We start from the raw sequence: 16,494 nt of genomic DNA on the forward strand, positions 1-16,494 counted from the left end.
AATGTTTAATATGTCACATGCAAAATGCTTCTGTAACATTAACACTGACAAAGCTTATTATTGATGGATTCATAATTTTAAAGGTGATATGTGCCTTGCTTCATATACATCAGTGTGCCATTTTAATTCGCTTTATTTAGCATATGTGAGGCCTGACAGGCCCTGTTTCCTAAAAACATGTAGAAAAATGTTTAGTCATTCTTGCTAGTGTCATGTTTCTTTCAGGTTCAGTTCCCATAGAATGCTAGCTTGGAAATAGATAGCCTATTGTTCTGACCACAGTGAGCCTGAGAACGTAACCCAGAACCCTGTACATTGAGCAACTGTGGATGTGGACTATGTATAATTGTTTTAAACTGTACAGATCCTCTAGGATGGATTCCTTTCTCATGATGGACTTGTTGGTATGTCCCTATGCTGCAGTTCCATGTCAAGAAATGGACTTTGATTTGACAGTAAAGACTTCTGATTGACGTCATGCAGCTGGACTTTAATATACTGTTCCCCAGTTGGATCAGCAGCATTCTTCTTGTCCTTTATTGGAGGAGAGGATCCCCTTGGACTCTGAGAGGTACACACCTTTCTACCCTTACCCCTTCATTTTCAATGCTTTGGTGAGACTTCACAATTTTCCCCTGACCTGAAAAAAAGACTTTTCACCGAGCTGCTGAACTGCTGATGTGCTGCCTTTTTACTTACTTTTTGCCATCTTGGCTTAGACACATTTTACCCCAGATGTCGCTTTTCCAAATTCTTTTTGTCCTCTATTTTCTTTTTGCCCTGATGTGTTGTAGATTAGCATGTGTTAACATGTGACTAGCTAATCGGTAGGCATTTCCTTTGTCTTAGCTAGCTAATTTAGATGACTCTTAAATTGCTTTATGGCTTAAATAACTGAGCAGTGCTTGTTTTCAAATCATCAGATAATTCTGTTGATGTTTTGTATTGGTATTGTCAATAGTTTAGTCCTTCTGATGTTAGTTCTATTAAACCTTTTCTGTCACCTGGAACAACCAATGGTGATTATGTATGATCATAGTCTTGTTTTGAAAATAATTTACATACATTTGAACATGAGTCTGTGATAAAATCCTTAACTTTATTCCTGACTAGAGTTTTCCTTGTATGGCCAAATTATTTTGAATTGTCATTTGAGTTTTGATGCCTAACCTTTCTACCCTTTATGCTGGGTGAAAAGACCCAGAGGCCTTGTTAAGAGAATACTTGAGAAATGCTTTACCAAAATCCGGTGACAGAGTAATGGTTTCTCCCATGAGGGGGAAAAACAATCAGGCATGGTGTTAGGTATTTTTTTGTCATGCGAATTGTCCAGCCTGAAATTGTTTGTCCCATTGGTTAGTTCTGAAGATTGATAGAGTTCCAATGTCATTCTTTTGCAGCGGTTCTATGAGTATTAACAGTGTTTGCATTTGCATTGCTTTGGCTAAAGATTGCGGTGAAGTGTGATGTTCTGAAGTATTTTGCGGAGTTTTCAAAGTTGTGTGACTGTGGTGCCTTCTGCTAAGAGGTTGTGTTGGTTAAGGGGTCTTTTGTGTTCTAAGATCCCAGGATAACGGACAAGTGTAGAAGACACTTAATTAATTTATTGTCTTCAGTGTAAGGTGCTTGTCGTGAGACTTTTTTGCCAATGCCAATATCCTTCCTTGGGTGAGAGTGGGTGGTTGGTATTAGTGAATCCTGAGTGCACATGGAGGAACTGTAAAAATTGGAATGAGATCCGCTGGTTGAGTCTCATTTGTTGTGTAATTGGGAAAGCATAGTAGGAAAATGTAGGTCTGTACTGCTTTTGAAGTGCTTGGATACCCCATCCTCTAGTGAGCAGACAAATTGTTGGTTTTTGCTCACAATATTTTGCATTAGGTTTTTAGGTGATTGTACAAGTAATTGTAAAGGAGGGTGAGCTGTTGTGAGGAGTGAGACTAACATTTTTGTGTGTCATGCTTATATAGGTCAGCTAGTGTGAAGCCATGCTGCCATTGGTAGAGAACATCAAAAAGATGATTGTCTGTACAGAAATACTTCCTGATTGGAGCAAATAGTAAATTGGGAGTTAGTTCATTTGATGGAAAATGAAGTTCTTTAGAGCACTGAAAAACCTTATGAAAGGAGATGTATTCATCCCAGTTAGCGAGAGCATAGAGACTCCTTCTGAAGACACTCCAGGTCATCATGTTTTGTCCAAAAAAGGTCTTCATGCATGTCTGTGGCTTGAACAATGCATTAAGATTGCAGAGAGACAAGATGCATTAGCATTTCCTCGCTGTGGAGCATTTAATTTAAGAATCATCGAGAGCCTGAGTACTTTATGAGATTCAACCACCACCAAAACCTGCACAATTTGAAGCGCTTAATATTTGGGAACATATGGCTCATTAGAAACAGAGAGATACTGTAGTGATAAAAATAGAGTAAGGAGGGCAATATGGACAGTTGCAGAGGCAAGATGGGTTGGGCAGCAAAAAGCTTGGAGAGCAGACATTATTGAGTGAATTAGGTTGTATCCAGCCATTACCAGTGAAGAAAGAGAAAGCACTAAACCAAAGAGTAAGATAAAGACAGTAAAAACAAAACAGACAACTTAAAAAAGCTGAAACTTATAAGAGTGATTCGGATGATGATTTTGCGCATCAGTTATTGTTAAATCGTCTGCCTCCATGCAATTCTGAGCAGACAGAAATGACAAATTAAGTCTCGAGGAATGTGATCTTAGATATGCCTAATGCACCAGTTGAAATCAAATGTGAGTTCGGTAGGACAATCTTCCAAAACAAATAAACTAGTTCAGAGCTTTACCATAAACGAGTCACTGCAAAGTTCTAACATGAATTTTGTATCAGTGTGTGCAAACTTTCAGTTCAAATGAGCCTGTGCAGAATTGTACCCCAAAACAAAAAGTACAAGCTTTAACTACTACTTTGACAGGGCGGAGCATAGGAATGACAATTCCACATAATCCAACTAACTTCATTGATTCAAATGGATTGACAGTTCCACTGACAATAGCTCCAGTTGTTCCTTTCTATGCTCCAGGAATGACTGGGAATAATCTACATGTATTAAATGTCCACAAATATCCATTGGCCCCTACATGCATTTCAGATCTGACTTTGCTGACAAGTCAAACAGGATTTATTCCTCATGCAAGGTTTCCTCAGAGATCCTCACCTTATTTTGTGCCCAGTCCGGAACTGACTGGTAATGTTGGATATAGTACCCCGCACAGGAGGTTACTTTTTGACACTTCAGAAGATATGTCTATTCCAAATACCCCATTTAAAAAAAGTATTTATTTTATAAGTTTGTAAAGTATGCCACTCATCCTGTAAGGGATATCACAGCACTCAAAAACCACTCCATTGTTATGGGGGTCGGTGTAATAGTGGCGGTAGTACCGCCAACAGGCTGGCGGTACATACCTCCACTATTATGACATTGGTGTTTTTGCCAAAGCCAAACCGGCAAGGTAACACACTGACCACCACGGAGGTAACGACCAGCAGCCATCACTAGGCCGCCCATGGCATTTTGACCCCGCCCACCGCCATGGTTTCCGTAGTTTCTGTACTGCCATGGAAACCATGGCAGTAGGCACTATCAGTGCCAGGGAATTCCTTCCTTGGCACTGATAGTGGTCTCGACCCTCCCCGCTTTCCCCTACCCAGATTCATCCCTCACACTCCCACTCCCGACCCCCCATATTCACACATACACACACACCCATACACACACGCATACAGACATTCACCCACACATGCATACATTCAGACACACTCACAGCAACACCCATGAACATACAGCCAGGCACACACGTAATCACACGACACAACATACACGTATACACACACACACACTCATGCGCACATCCATTACACATGCATTTACACATTCAAACACAGTCACACACACCCCCACACATGCACACAATACCCCCCATCCATCTCTCCTGTCCGAGAACCCGACTTACCTGCTTGCAGAGGATCCTCCGGCAGGAGATGGGAAGCGGCGCTGCTGCCAGCAGCAGCATCTCCCAGCAAAACACCGCCAGGCTGTATCATGGGACATGATACAGTAGGTGGCGTGGCGCTGGTGTGGCGCTGCTGCTGGCAGCAGCGGCACCTTACCGCCGTCCGCCGCCATGACCGTAGATGGAATTCTACCAGCCTTCTGGCGGAATTCCAGATACGGTCATAATTCGATGGATAGTAAGTAGCCATGGCAACAATATGTTGGCAGCTGTTGCCGTGGCTGTAGGCGGCATTTGCCGCCAATCTTGTAATGAGGGCCTATATTTGGCACTCACCCGCACACTGAAAACGTCCTTAGTTACTAAACAGCCAAGTCCTTTATTTCTTCCTGAACCCCAGGAGATCTTCAGTAGGATAGACATCCACTGGTAACAAATTTCACTGAACCGCCGCCAAGTAAAAAAATGAGCAGCCGTCTGAGCTAACTTTCTTTATTTGTTTTGCTTGGCTAGTGCCAACTTGAGTGATCTCAGGTCATGTATCAGAGAATAAAATTCTACGCCCCCTTTTAGAGTTACTGGACCTGTTTTCTAAAGAGCTTTGTGTGCATGTCAAGGAAGTTTAAACTTCACTCTTTGGCGCATAGGCAACCAATGAAAAGTGGCCAGACATGAAGAGACAGGGCTATATTTGTCTTTATTACAAATCATTTTTACCACTGCATTCTATATCACTTGAAGTCGTGAGAACAGATAATCCACCATGCCTACATACAATGAGTTATCATGGTCCATTCCACTTATAATGAGAGCTTGGACTATGGTTTTCTTCCAATTGACTGGTATCCAGTTGAACAATCTCCTTAAAAGTTTGAGAATGCCAAAATACTTATCACAGGTGGCATTTTCTTGATCTTGAATAGATAAAGAATTGTCCATAAACACTCCAAGATTTTTTGCAACTTTCTTAGGCTGGTGAGCAGAGCCCAGTAGGGTCAGCCACCACAAGGAGTCCCAAATCAGATCTGATTCACAAAAAAGTAAGGGGCATATTTATACTCCGTCTGTGCCGAATGTGCGTCAAAAAGTTTGATGCACATTCAGCGCAAACCATGCCCCGTATTTAAACATTGACGCCCGAGACCACCGCGTGCGTCATTTTCTAGATGCGGCAACCCGCCTTGCGTTAATTATATGCAAGGTAGGCGTTCCCGTCCAACAAATGACTTAGAAGCCCGTGCGTCGTACTCATGCTTTCGGGCAAAAATGACGCACGGCCGGGAGGCGGAGCCAGAAAATGACGCACAGCCCGATTTGCGTCAAAATTTAACGCCTGGGTCAGGGCAGGCGTTAAAATGGGGCAAACACACCTGTATTTAATCAGAACACACAGAAGCAACAGCAGAGCAGCAGAGCAGCAAAAGGGAGACACGGAGCTGCTTCTCATCCAGCGTGCACGCAGACGCAGAGCCCAGCAGCAACAACAGCAGCTACCACAACACCAGCAGGGACCCCAAAGGCAGCGCAGAAGCCAGGAGAGGATATTCTGCCCCAGAACAATCCTTCATGGCCTCAGGGAACATGACATCATCCAGAGGTACAGGTTGAACTGGCAGGCCATTCAGCAGCCGCTGCGAAACATAGAGCCACAGTTGGCACCCACCTTGCTGACACCCCGCACCATCCCAACAGAAATCAAGCTGCTTGCCGTACTTCACATGCTGGCAAGCGGCTCTTTTCAAACAACTGGTGCCCTGGTTGCCGGAATATCACAGCCGTCATTCTCTGTCTTTTTGCCCAAAGTACTGGATGCCATCATTGGACTCACACCCGCCACATCTGCTTCCCTAACACACTGCAGAAGCAGCTGGAAACAAAACATGGGTACTTCCTCATTAGTGGCTTCCCACATGTCCTTGGTGCAATCGACTGCACACATGTACGCCTTGTGCCACCTGCTGCAATTGAACACCTCTACCGCAACAGGAAGTACACACATTCCATCAATGTGCAGGCCATTGTCGATCACCAAGGATTGATCACCAACATCGTGGCTAAATATCCTGGGAGTGTCCATGACTCATTCATCTTCCGTCACAGCACCATCAACCAGGATGGATGGTTTGGCAATGGACTACTTGTTGGTAAGTACAAAAACCTACCTATATACACACTGCACAGCAACCCTCTAGGACACACAACACATACACCACAACAGGAACATGTCAACAGGATCACACTGAGGTTGTGACATCGCTAGCCATGTTTCATAGGTCACCATTGAACCTGTCACACATCTGAAATAACTGTACAGCCTAATGTTAAGACGTCAATGATCACAACGTTTGGAGTGGGTTGCCTAAATGTCACCTTGCAAGTTGTAAGCGTCTCAATTATGTTTACAGTAATCCATTGCATAAGTCCAAAGTTATGTGATGTCCAGGGTACATTGATATGAACGTGTTAACAACACTGTCAATTTTAACCTGTGTATGGAACTATCATCTCACCCCCAGTGAAGACACAGGGACACCTGTATCACAAGTCACAATGCTAGGGAGGGCACACTGTACTGCAAATCCCAAAACATACTGCTGAAAACTGGTCAGCAGCCAAACAATCGTCCAACCAAGGAAACAACACAATGGAGATGGTACATCCTACAAGCCTAGGGTGCAACACAATAACACAAAAGAGTCACAGACAACACAAGACAACTACTGCCATGTAAGGTGAGAACAATGGGGATTGCTACATCAACATGATCCCATTCATTTTCTCTTTCAGCTGATCAGGGGTATGGCATCCAGCCATGGATAATGACACCATTTGGCAACCCGAGTACTACAGCAGAGCGTGCCTACAATGACGCACATAGGAGGACACGCACCATAGTCGAGAGGACCTTCGGCATCCTCAAGTCAAGATTCCGGTGCCTCGACATTGCTGGTGGTAGCCTCCTATATTCCCCGGAAATGGTCTGTAAGATCATTTTAACATGTGCCATTCTGCACAACATTTGCATAAGAAGTAACATTCCCCATGCCTAAAGAGGAGGAAGAGGAGGATGGTGGCCTGCAACATGAGGGGGAACAACAAAACACGGCCGCTGGGTTGCGTAGGCGGCAACATATCATGAACAATTTCTTTTAAATATAATCTCCATCACCACTTTATGAACTAATTTAAATAAACACCTATCATAATCACCATATCATGGTTTGGCTATTCATTTTTGCACACCTTTATCTCTAACTATCAGAATAGGAGTGATCCCTCATGGAGCATTGCTGATATACCGATTAGGACACTGAAAATCCCAGAGCAAATGTGATGCGTACCATACAGCGGTTACATACACACACACTGTAAATGACATACATCCTGTACATTTCACCTTTGAAGGGCAATAGCAGAGGACCACACCTATTTCACACATACATGTTGGAAACATGGTTCATCGCAGCATATGGCTCACAACTAAGACACCATCACTCAATAAGGGGAAAACACGCCTCATACATGAGGCAGTTGATGTGCTTTTGCATCAGTAACAGGAATGTATGACCAGACCCTTGACAGCAGTAAGCAGCATTGCGCACATGACATTCCATATACATGTCAGCCCATTTCCTAACTCCTGACATACCCATGCACCTGGTCACAACCCACCTGTCTGAAGAGGTCCCTGGAATAGTAAGTGTACCCCGATATTCCCTCCTCTACACACACAGACTAACAAAGGCAATCCAGTGTGCTACACCCTTTCCTATGGTATACCATTGTCATAGTACATCTGGCTGCATGGACGTCAGGTCAATTAATACACTGGCTTCTAGTTTCTAAACCCTGTTAGCACCTGTAGATTGCTTCCCGTGTGAAAACGTCTGTTGGCCATTAGAGTGCAAATCTCACCTACAGGACTTGTGAGAAACTGATGCAGCCCACACCTGTGATCACCTCCATGCACAACACCCATTTCTACATGCACTGCCCCTGCTGATGCCTGGAACAGCATAGGAGTTGCCATTTTGTCAAATACACCGTTAAGCATTGCTACTAATTAAGCCGTGTAACACAGCCCTTGGTTTCATGTGTCACATTCAAAAACACAGGACATACACAGTTTTACATGTCAACAGTCTAGTTCGTCCTCCAAACAGTCTTAGTCAGACCACTGATTATGTAACTTGTGAAATTGCAGGATCCTGATTCACCCTGCATCCTGTCAGCCTGACTGGCATCTGTCTGTGCGTCACCCTAAAGTTTCCCTGTGGCTACATATGTACCACACATGCTTTACCAAACCTCTCATTCCTCAGAGGGTATTTGGTCATGTGCTTCATCAATGCATACCCAAATACATTGTATAGCATCATCTGCCTTTTAATTGTACCATATGAGTTAAATCCTCTGTGAATACCAAAATTCATGGCTTATCCCTTGTCTGGGTCTCATTTATGCCTGAACGACAAAGTGTGACAGTGTCCCAGTGCCGTATGCAGGGATTGGGTACGGGGCCTTCAGCAGAACCAGCAACCTCTGATAATGTCCATGAAAAGTCCACACATGTCAGGACCCTGACAGTTCACACCCAGAATTACATTGCTCACAACATATTGATGGGCCGTGTGTGGTGATTACCTGCGAGAATAATCAGCACAGAGGCTATGATGTTCCCAGATGCAGTGGGAATTGCGGAGGCCAACCTGTGTACAAATGTTGTAATGACACCTGCCGGAACATGACACCTGAGACATTATCTCACTCAGCACACCAAGGTTGCCCTGTTGACAGTCTCATTACACATCTTCAGTGACAGGGTGGGACCTTCTCCATGTAGGTTCTCATGTCCTCATCCACTTTAATCACATTGATCAACAAAGAATACTCAGTAGATACAGGAATAGCTGCCACTGACTCATGATGAGACCTGGACCTAACTGTGACAACATACACCCCTAAAATATAAAGGATCAACATTGCACCACACACATGAACAAGACACCTCTGTGCAATTGATCACTGGAAATATGTGGACACGTGCTGCCTCGTCTGCTGGTCCACCACAGCCACTGGAGAGTTGTGGGTCAGTTATATGGCCTCAACTGTGGCGTCATCATACATTTGTGGTTCACCTTTGGCTGTCTGGGCCAATTACATTGTACCCACTTCCTCAATGCATGTGTCTGACTCACTGTGGGATTCACCAACAAGTGCCTAGGAAGGTGTTACCAAAAATCTAGGACATAGGATGGTGAAATAGTGGACCATTGACATGAACAAGCGTCTGCCATCGATCTGGTGCATGCTTTGTCATTTGTGGTGTCTACGTTACCCAACATCTTGGAAGTGCACATAACGGATGTTGCTACATATATGACTAACACATGTCCTCTCTCATTTCCACAATGACTTACATCTAAGGTATGGACACATGAACTTCACATTCATACAAGCATATGTTCAATAATGCATCTTGTGATGCACACACACTCGGTCAAAAACTACATTAGTTGCCACTGCACACACATTGTGCCATAGGCATTGAGGAATTTAACTTATGTGCGTCACCTTGCTATCCTCTCATGATGCCAAACATGCCCAAGTTGTGCAATGCATATATGTAGGCCCCACTTATGGCTATCTAGTGCATCAGCCAACCGTCAAAATCCTGTTAAGGAAGTAGTGGGTCATGGTCTGCTGCAGTATGATGTCTCACATGTGAACATACACCATCAACACCAAAGTGGGTGCAATCAGCCTATCTCTGATGTGTCACAAATGTACCATAACATAAAAACTGAAAAAATGCCCAAAACCAGTTCATGCACTGAAATTTTGACGTTGCTAGCGTTATGCGTCATTTTTTTCCCACCAATGCTTCATATTTTTCGACGCACACGAGTGAAAATTAGGCCGCATCCAAATAATTGTACAGACTATTTACTATTATTTGGATGTGGCCTAATTTTCACTCCTGTGCGTCGAAAAATATGACGCACAAACTGTATGCGTGAAAAAAAATGATGCATAACGCGAAAAACGGCAGCCATTTTATGCAGGAAGTGATGTAATAGGATATCCTGTTTACAGATTATGTACGGTGGGTGTAGTTTCACTTTCACTTTGCAGTCTGTGAATCTTCTAGACTGTGTGGCTGTTTTCAGAGTGGTGTCCAGTGATTTTGTGCTTTTGTGTCCTGTGTGCTATCTCAATTGTCATTTTGTGAAATAAATATTGTTGTTGTATAGTGTCCTAGTGTGTTTTGTTTACATTTGTCCTGTATTCTAGTGTTTTTGTTGTTTGTGGGAGTCTGTTGTGGGTAGTGCTAGTTTGGGGATAGTTGGGCTCTTTTAGTGGTTAAGTTTAGTTTTCTTCTTTTTTTGTACCCCTACTTTCCCCCTTTTCCCCTATTCCCCTTTTCATTGCCGAGATGTCTGGTAGGCCATGTCTTGGCAGGATGGGTGAGGAGGAGTTGGGGGGCTTTATATGGCTTGTGTGCCATTTCCTACCACTGATGATCGAGGCAGGGGGCAGGGTGATACAGGGGTATCACACTGAGGTGCGCAGAATCCGGTGGGGAAAGGTGCTGCATCACCTGCAGCGCGTGTATGCCGGCCAGAGGAGTGGCCACCAGCTGAAGCACCGGTGGGCTGACCTCATCACCAGGGAGCAAAATCTGCTGGACCACCTGGGAATAGTGATTGGTGGCCCTGTTGGTGAGTACTAATCATGTAAATGTGCACGATTAAATGCTCTGTAGTGACATCAGATGATTTGTACAATATCTGCCAGCTAAGTTGCTGACTGTGTGTAATGCTGCGGAAACATGCAGGATAATTGATGCACTTTGTGAAGGATCACAATTGCTAGCTGTCAGGAAGCACGGGCTCTGCAAACTTACAGGATACTTTTCCGTTAAGTAAATTGGTGCCGCCTTTGTGTCAGACAACCAATCAAAATAGGAGCCAATCATGTCTATATAGGTCACATTTGCCAGAGAAGTAAAGATGTTCTAAAATATTGGCTAACTTTGTTGACGCAATAGCTAGACTGACTTTAGAAACACTACATGATGCAGATATGTCTCATGTGAGTCTGATGAGTGTGGAAGGAAAGCGTTCACGGAAGTTCTATGAATGTTAGGGATAATTGTGGTCCTTCATCTTTTTGGATACATGTCAGATATGGATTTTAAAACATTGTGAAAAGGTGTAAGGTGCCCTCAGCTAACATCTTAGACTGGTATTTGGAGTTAGTTGTGCCACATTCCAATTAGGGATGGCAGTCCAAAGGTATGCGCATGGGTTCACATCTCCATGGTTGGTGCAAATCACCATTGCTGGCCCACATCAAATGAAGAAACTGTAACAACAGGAGAGCTTACAAAAGTCCATGACCCTCTGTACATTGTACTTATGTGTAATAAATGTGTCATGGCCACATGGGCTGTTTGACTGGTAATGCAGTACTCACGTAACCAGGCTTTGGATGTCTCTCTTGGATGCACATGAAAAGAGTAGATTACACTCCATTATTATTACTGATCACTAATGACGGAGCATGTTTGCCACCACATGATAGTTAGGGCCACTGCATATGTGCAGATATGTGTGTAACTGTCACTGGAGGCCCATGCTATGTTCATTTTGGCCGTGATATATCAGATGCAGTATCATCATGTCTAAATGGCTGTCATTTCCTTATTCAGCTTACACATTGTATATGTCTTTGAAATCGTTGAGATTCTGAGCACATTTCTTCCTTCCATGCCTTACAGGTGGACCGGCACCCTACACTGTGTGAGAGGTGGCTACATTTGAGGACCCAACCACTCCAGTAAGTGTTGATGTGTCTGTTACGTGTTGTGTTTGCTGGTGATGTGTGATGGACTCCTGTGTGTTGAACACATAGCAAGGTGTGATGCGCTGGCCAATCATTTGTCTTGTTCCATGAGTGGGATTTCAGTTTCTCAAAAGTTTTGAGTTGGCCAATGCTTATCCGATTGTATTATCTAGGGATTGTAGGTCATTCCTGTAGGCCCCACAATGAGTACTGGGGTGAATCATGTGGATAACACTTGTATCAACAAGAGTCGCACTGGAACTCAGCTCAGATTTAGTCAGCCTGTCAGACCCACATTCTCCCAGATTGGTACTGCAAATCGCTTTCCAACAGACTTCTGCTTCCCTATTCACCAAAGTACTTTTGAAACTGTAGGTTGAACTTCCTAGCAGCATGTACTTCCACATGTAGTGCTACTGGTATGTGGAACTTGAGCGCAATGGCCTAGGTGTGCATGCCAATCATGATCATGGGTGTTCTTGCAACTCTGTGTCTGGTGTAAGTCATGCCTTACTGGAAGTATATGATGTGTACCAAGCTCTGCATTTCCTGACGTGTGGCGCTATGATTGGTCAAGGGTTTGCTGACTCCTAATTGTTGATAGACCTTACCTGTGGTGTTTGTGTAGAGCCAAACTAGTGTGGAGTTGTCTATACACTCCTAGGTGTCCATGTTGTTTGGAATTGTTCGTTGTTTCTCCACCCCACCCTCAAACACAGGCATGGGTTTGTGAATAGGGTACCTAGGACTGATGCTTCCAGTATGTGACACATACATGTGAATAAGTGACTGTTTGGTTGGAACCTAGTATACACACTCAGGTATGGAACATGGGTACTATACTAGCAAGTCCAGTTACAACTTGCAGACCATGTGGCTTTAGTTTTTCATTCCGTACACTGACATCTGTAGCCCAGGCATTGGCGGAGGATGTACAGCATGATTGTTAGCTGATAACTGGCAGAACTCAGATGGCAAGTCAATGCCAGTTGTTACCCATCTTGTAGGTTTTGGATGTGCTATGTGTGATGTGACCTTTGTAGGCTGGCCTGCCATGTACTTCCTCAGGGACATTCAGGGGGTCATTCTGACCCCGGCCGGCGGCGGAAGCCACCGGCCTGGCTGGGACCGCCAGAATACCGCTGCCCGATCAAAAGACCGCCGCGGGTATTCTGGGTTTCCCGCTGGGCTGACGGGCGACCGCCAGAAGGCCGCCCGCCAGCCCAGCGGGAAACACCCTTCCATGAGGATGCCGGCTCCGAATGGAGCCGGCGGAGTGGAAGGGGTACGACGGGTGCAGTTGCACCCGTCGCGATTTTCAGTGTCTGCATGGCAGACACTGAAAATCTTGGTGAGGCCCTGTTACGGGGGCCCCTGCAGTGCCCATGCCATTGGCATGGGCACTGCAGGGGCCCCCAGGGGCCCCACGACACCCCATACCGCCATCCTCTGCCTGGCGGCCAAAACCGCCAGGAACAGGATGGCGGTATGGGGGTCGGAATCCCCATGGCGGCGCAGCAAGCTGCGCCGCCATGGAGGATTCCCTAGGGCAGCGGAAAACCGGCGGTACACCGCCGGTTTTCCGTTTCTGACCGCGGCTGTGCCGCCACGGTCAGAATGCCCAAGGGAGCACCGCCAGCCTGTTGGCGGTGCTCCCGCGGTCGTTGGCCCTGGCGGATTTTACCGCCAGGGTCAGAATGACCCCCTCAATGATCTGTATGGTGATATGAGCTGTTACAAGTACAGTAGATGTATTGTCTGATTTACTTGTTGTGCCATTTCAGACAATGCAGTTCCTAATGTAAATTATCTGCCTTTGTCTTCACAGCTGCAAACATGACACCCAACCAGGTCCGTGAGTTCCAGCGGCGGGCCATGAGATACCAACATATCCTGATGGTAGAGTTGGGGTTTAGGAGGATGGCCCCTCGATACCGCCATGAACGGGCCTCCGGAGAATGGAGGGCTTTCTCACAGGGTGGCCCTACTTTGCCCACCACAGCCACCACCAGCACAACCACCAGTTCCACCCAGGTGGCACCACCCACAGCTGGGACTGTTGTCCCAACGTCTGCGGTAGTTCCAGGTCCCAGCATTGCAACAGCTTCAGGACAGCCCACTGGCCTTGGCTCTACACGCCCACAGACCGCCTCTGCCGGTACCCAGACTGCCCCAGATCCAACAGTTGACGTTGCAGCATTCCACAAAATGGAACGTAAGATGGACTGTGTTTTGCAGAAGATCAGTAATCTGAGCCAGGATGTTCGCCATATTAACAGGCGTGTGAAGTCCACAAAGTGGACCCTCCGGAGGGCCAACCTCTAGACTTTGAGGACAATGGACATGATTCCCTCCCCTCCCTCCTCTTTCCTTGTTCTCATACTTAGTGGGCTTAAGGGGCTTAGTGTTAGGTTAGTATAGTCTGTTAGTTTAGTTAGTGTTAGTGGGTGGGGGGTCCTGATTATTTCTATTTTTACTTATTAAGTGTGTGGGTGGGTGGGGGGCTATGTTGGGCTTCTTGTGTGTTTAATAAAAAAAATATATATATATATATATATATATTTGTTTAGGATAGTATAGTATGTGTTTAGGTTAGTATGTGTTGTCCTCCATGTGTCCCATCTCATAGAGGGGGTGGGGGGTTGATTTTTAAAATGTTTCGTTACATGTGATAAGTAAGTTTAGCTTAGGTTAGTTAGGGACAGTTGTGGGTAATGAGTAGCCAGGGTAGATTAGGGTAGATAAGACTTTTCCCTCAGTTTCCTCTTCTGTGATTACCATTTAATAAATACATAGTTAACCCTTTACAGTAAGTGTTTATTGCTACTTGATCATGGCCTTGGCATTGGTGTAGATGAATTTTGTTCGATTACATTTGTGTCCTATGCTACAAACAAATCCCAACTGAGCTGTAAGATTGGCAGCTACCCCAGAGCTACCTTGCAAAGATTCCATCATTCGTTGCAACCACCATTCACAGTTAATATGGATCCCAACGTGTTTTTGTCAATAAGTATGTTTTGTATGTCACAAACAATGCTTCCAGACTTGGGATTGGGGGAACAGTTTTAGGTCTGACTGCGGTGTGATGTTCAAGGACACCCTGATAAGATGAGTTGTCGTAAGCACTCTTGTAGTCTTGTCTTCATGACTCACTTAGATCATTTGTGACACTGTTCAGCATGATTACCTACTTGGATGTAAACTCAGACAGCTTCATTCATGCAGTTTTTGTAGTGTTAGCTTAGATTTGTGTGCACTGTTATATGTGTTAGTATTGCATGGTGACAACGTTTTGCTGCCACTATTTTATGACTTAGATATCCCTAGAGGAAGCATTATTCTGTCCAACATAGCATGATGGTGTATGGTTTCTCCCTTCATCAGATATTACCCTCAGGAAGGGCAGAGTATGATGCAATCCTGGCCACTGTGCAGATTTATCTGACTGCATAATATCAGGACAGTTGTATTGACAAGCTAGGTTATTTGACAGTAGGCACATTTCAGTTATCTACTGCACAGTTGATGTGTCACATTACACAGAGACAAAGTTGTTGTGTAAGTGCTATTTATTGAAAAGTGCTGTAGTGCTATATGTACGTTGTCCATGTTGTGAGACCATTATAGTGACATCTTACATTGTGATCCTACACAAGGGGTTAAGGAAATGCTTTTGACATGCTGGGGTGATGTTTCAGACAGTGCAGAGGGACAGAATTTGCCAATGAGTAAGAGAGAGACAATCACTGGACAGGCTGACAAGATATACAGTGGTTAGCAGAACAGTCATTGAGTAGAGTTCTTGTAAGACTGGCATGTTACAAAAGGCAGGACCTTGGTAATAGTTGGCCATGTGGGAGGGACTAGTGCTTCCGGGTACTTTTCCGTGTGAATGTGATCTGTTCCATGTCTTCTTCTTCTGATGTGTGTGTTGCCTCCTCTGTCCTTGTTGGTGGTGGTTGTGAAGGGGCAACACACACCTCAGTGTTAGTCGCTGCTACCTGTGAAGGTCTTAAGGGCAGTACTGCAGCAAGGAGGATCTGCTGATTCTTAAGAATAGCAGCCGCATCACAATGGTAGGCAGCCAGGTCGGCCCTGAGGGGTTCAATGTTGCATTCATGCACGCGTTGACAGGATTGCTGTTGTAGGTGTTGGGTCAACTGCATTACAGCTGTGCTGATTTCCTTCAGGCTTTTTTGCTGTTCCTGCAAGATAGATGTTAGCCCTTGCATTGCTGCTGCCTGATCTGCAGATGACATCATGCACAAACGCACCCCCTCCAGGCTTGCTGCCATAGTTTGCATCCCTACCCGCACCTCATTCGCCAGCTCCCGCTGTACCCCAACTACAGTTCTCTTAAAGCTGGTGCCTGTGTCGGCCGAGTCCTCAGCTGTATTGGAGCTGGCAGATCTTACAATTCGGGTGGTGGGTGGGTCATCTGTGATGGCTGCTTGTTCTGTGCTCCTCCTTGTGACTGAAGGTGGGGTCTGGAGGGTTCCAAGGACCTCTTGGATGGTCTGCTGGGGAATGTTTGTCAGCTCGTCATCCATGTCATCAGGGTATTCTGGGACAGGCATATCTGCAGGAGATCCATCTTCCTCTGTAATGAAACGGGGTACAATTAGTGGGCCTGTGTTGTGACATTAGTGATGTGACAT

The sequence above is a fragment of the Pleurodeles waltl genome, chromosome 11, assembly GCF_031143425.1.
Source record: "Pleurodeles waltl isolate 20211129_DDA chromosome 11, aPleWal1.hap1.20221129, whole genome shotgun sequence".
In the NCBI taxonomy this organism is placed as follows: domain Eukaryota; kingdom Metazoa; phylum Chordata; class Amphibia; order Caudata; family Salamandridae; genus Pleurodeles; species Pleurodeles waltl.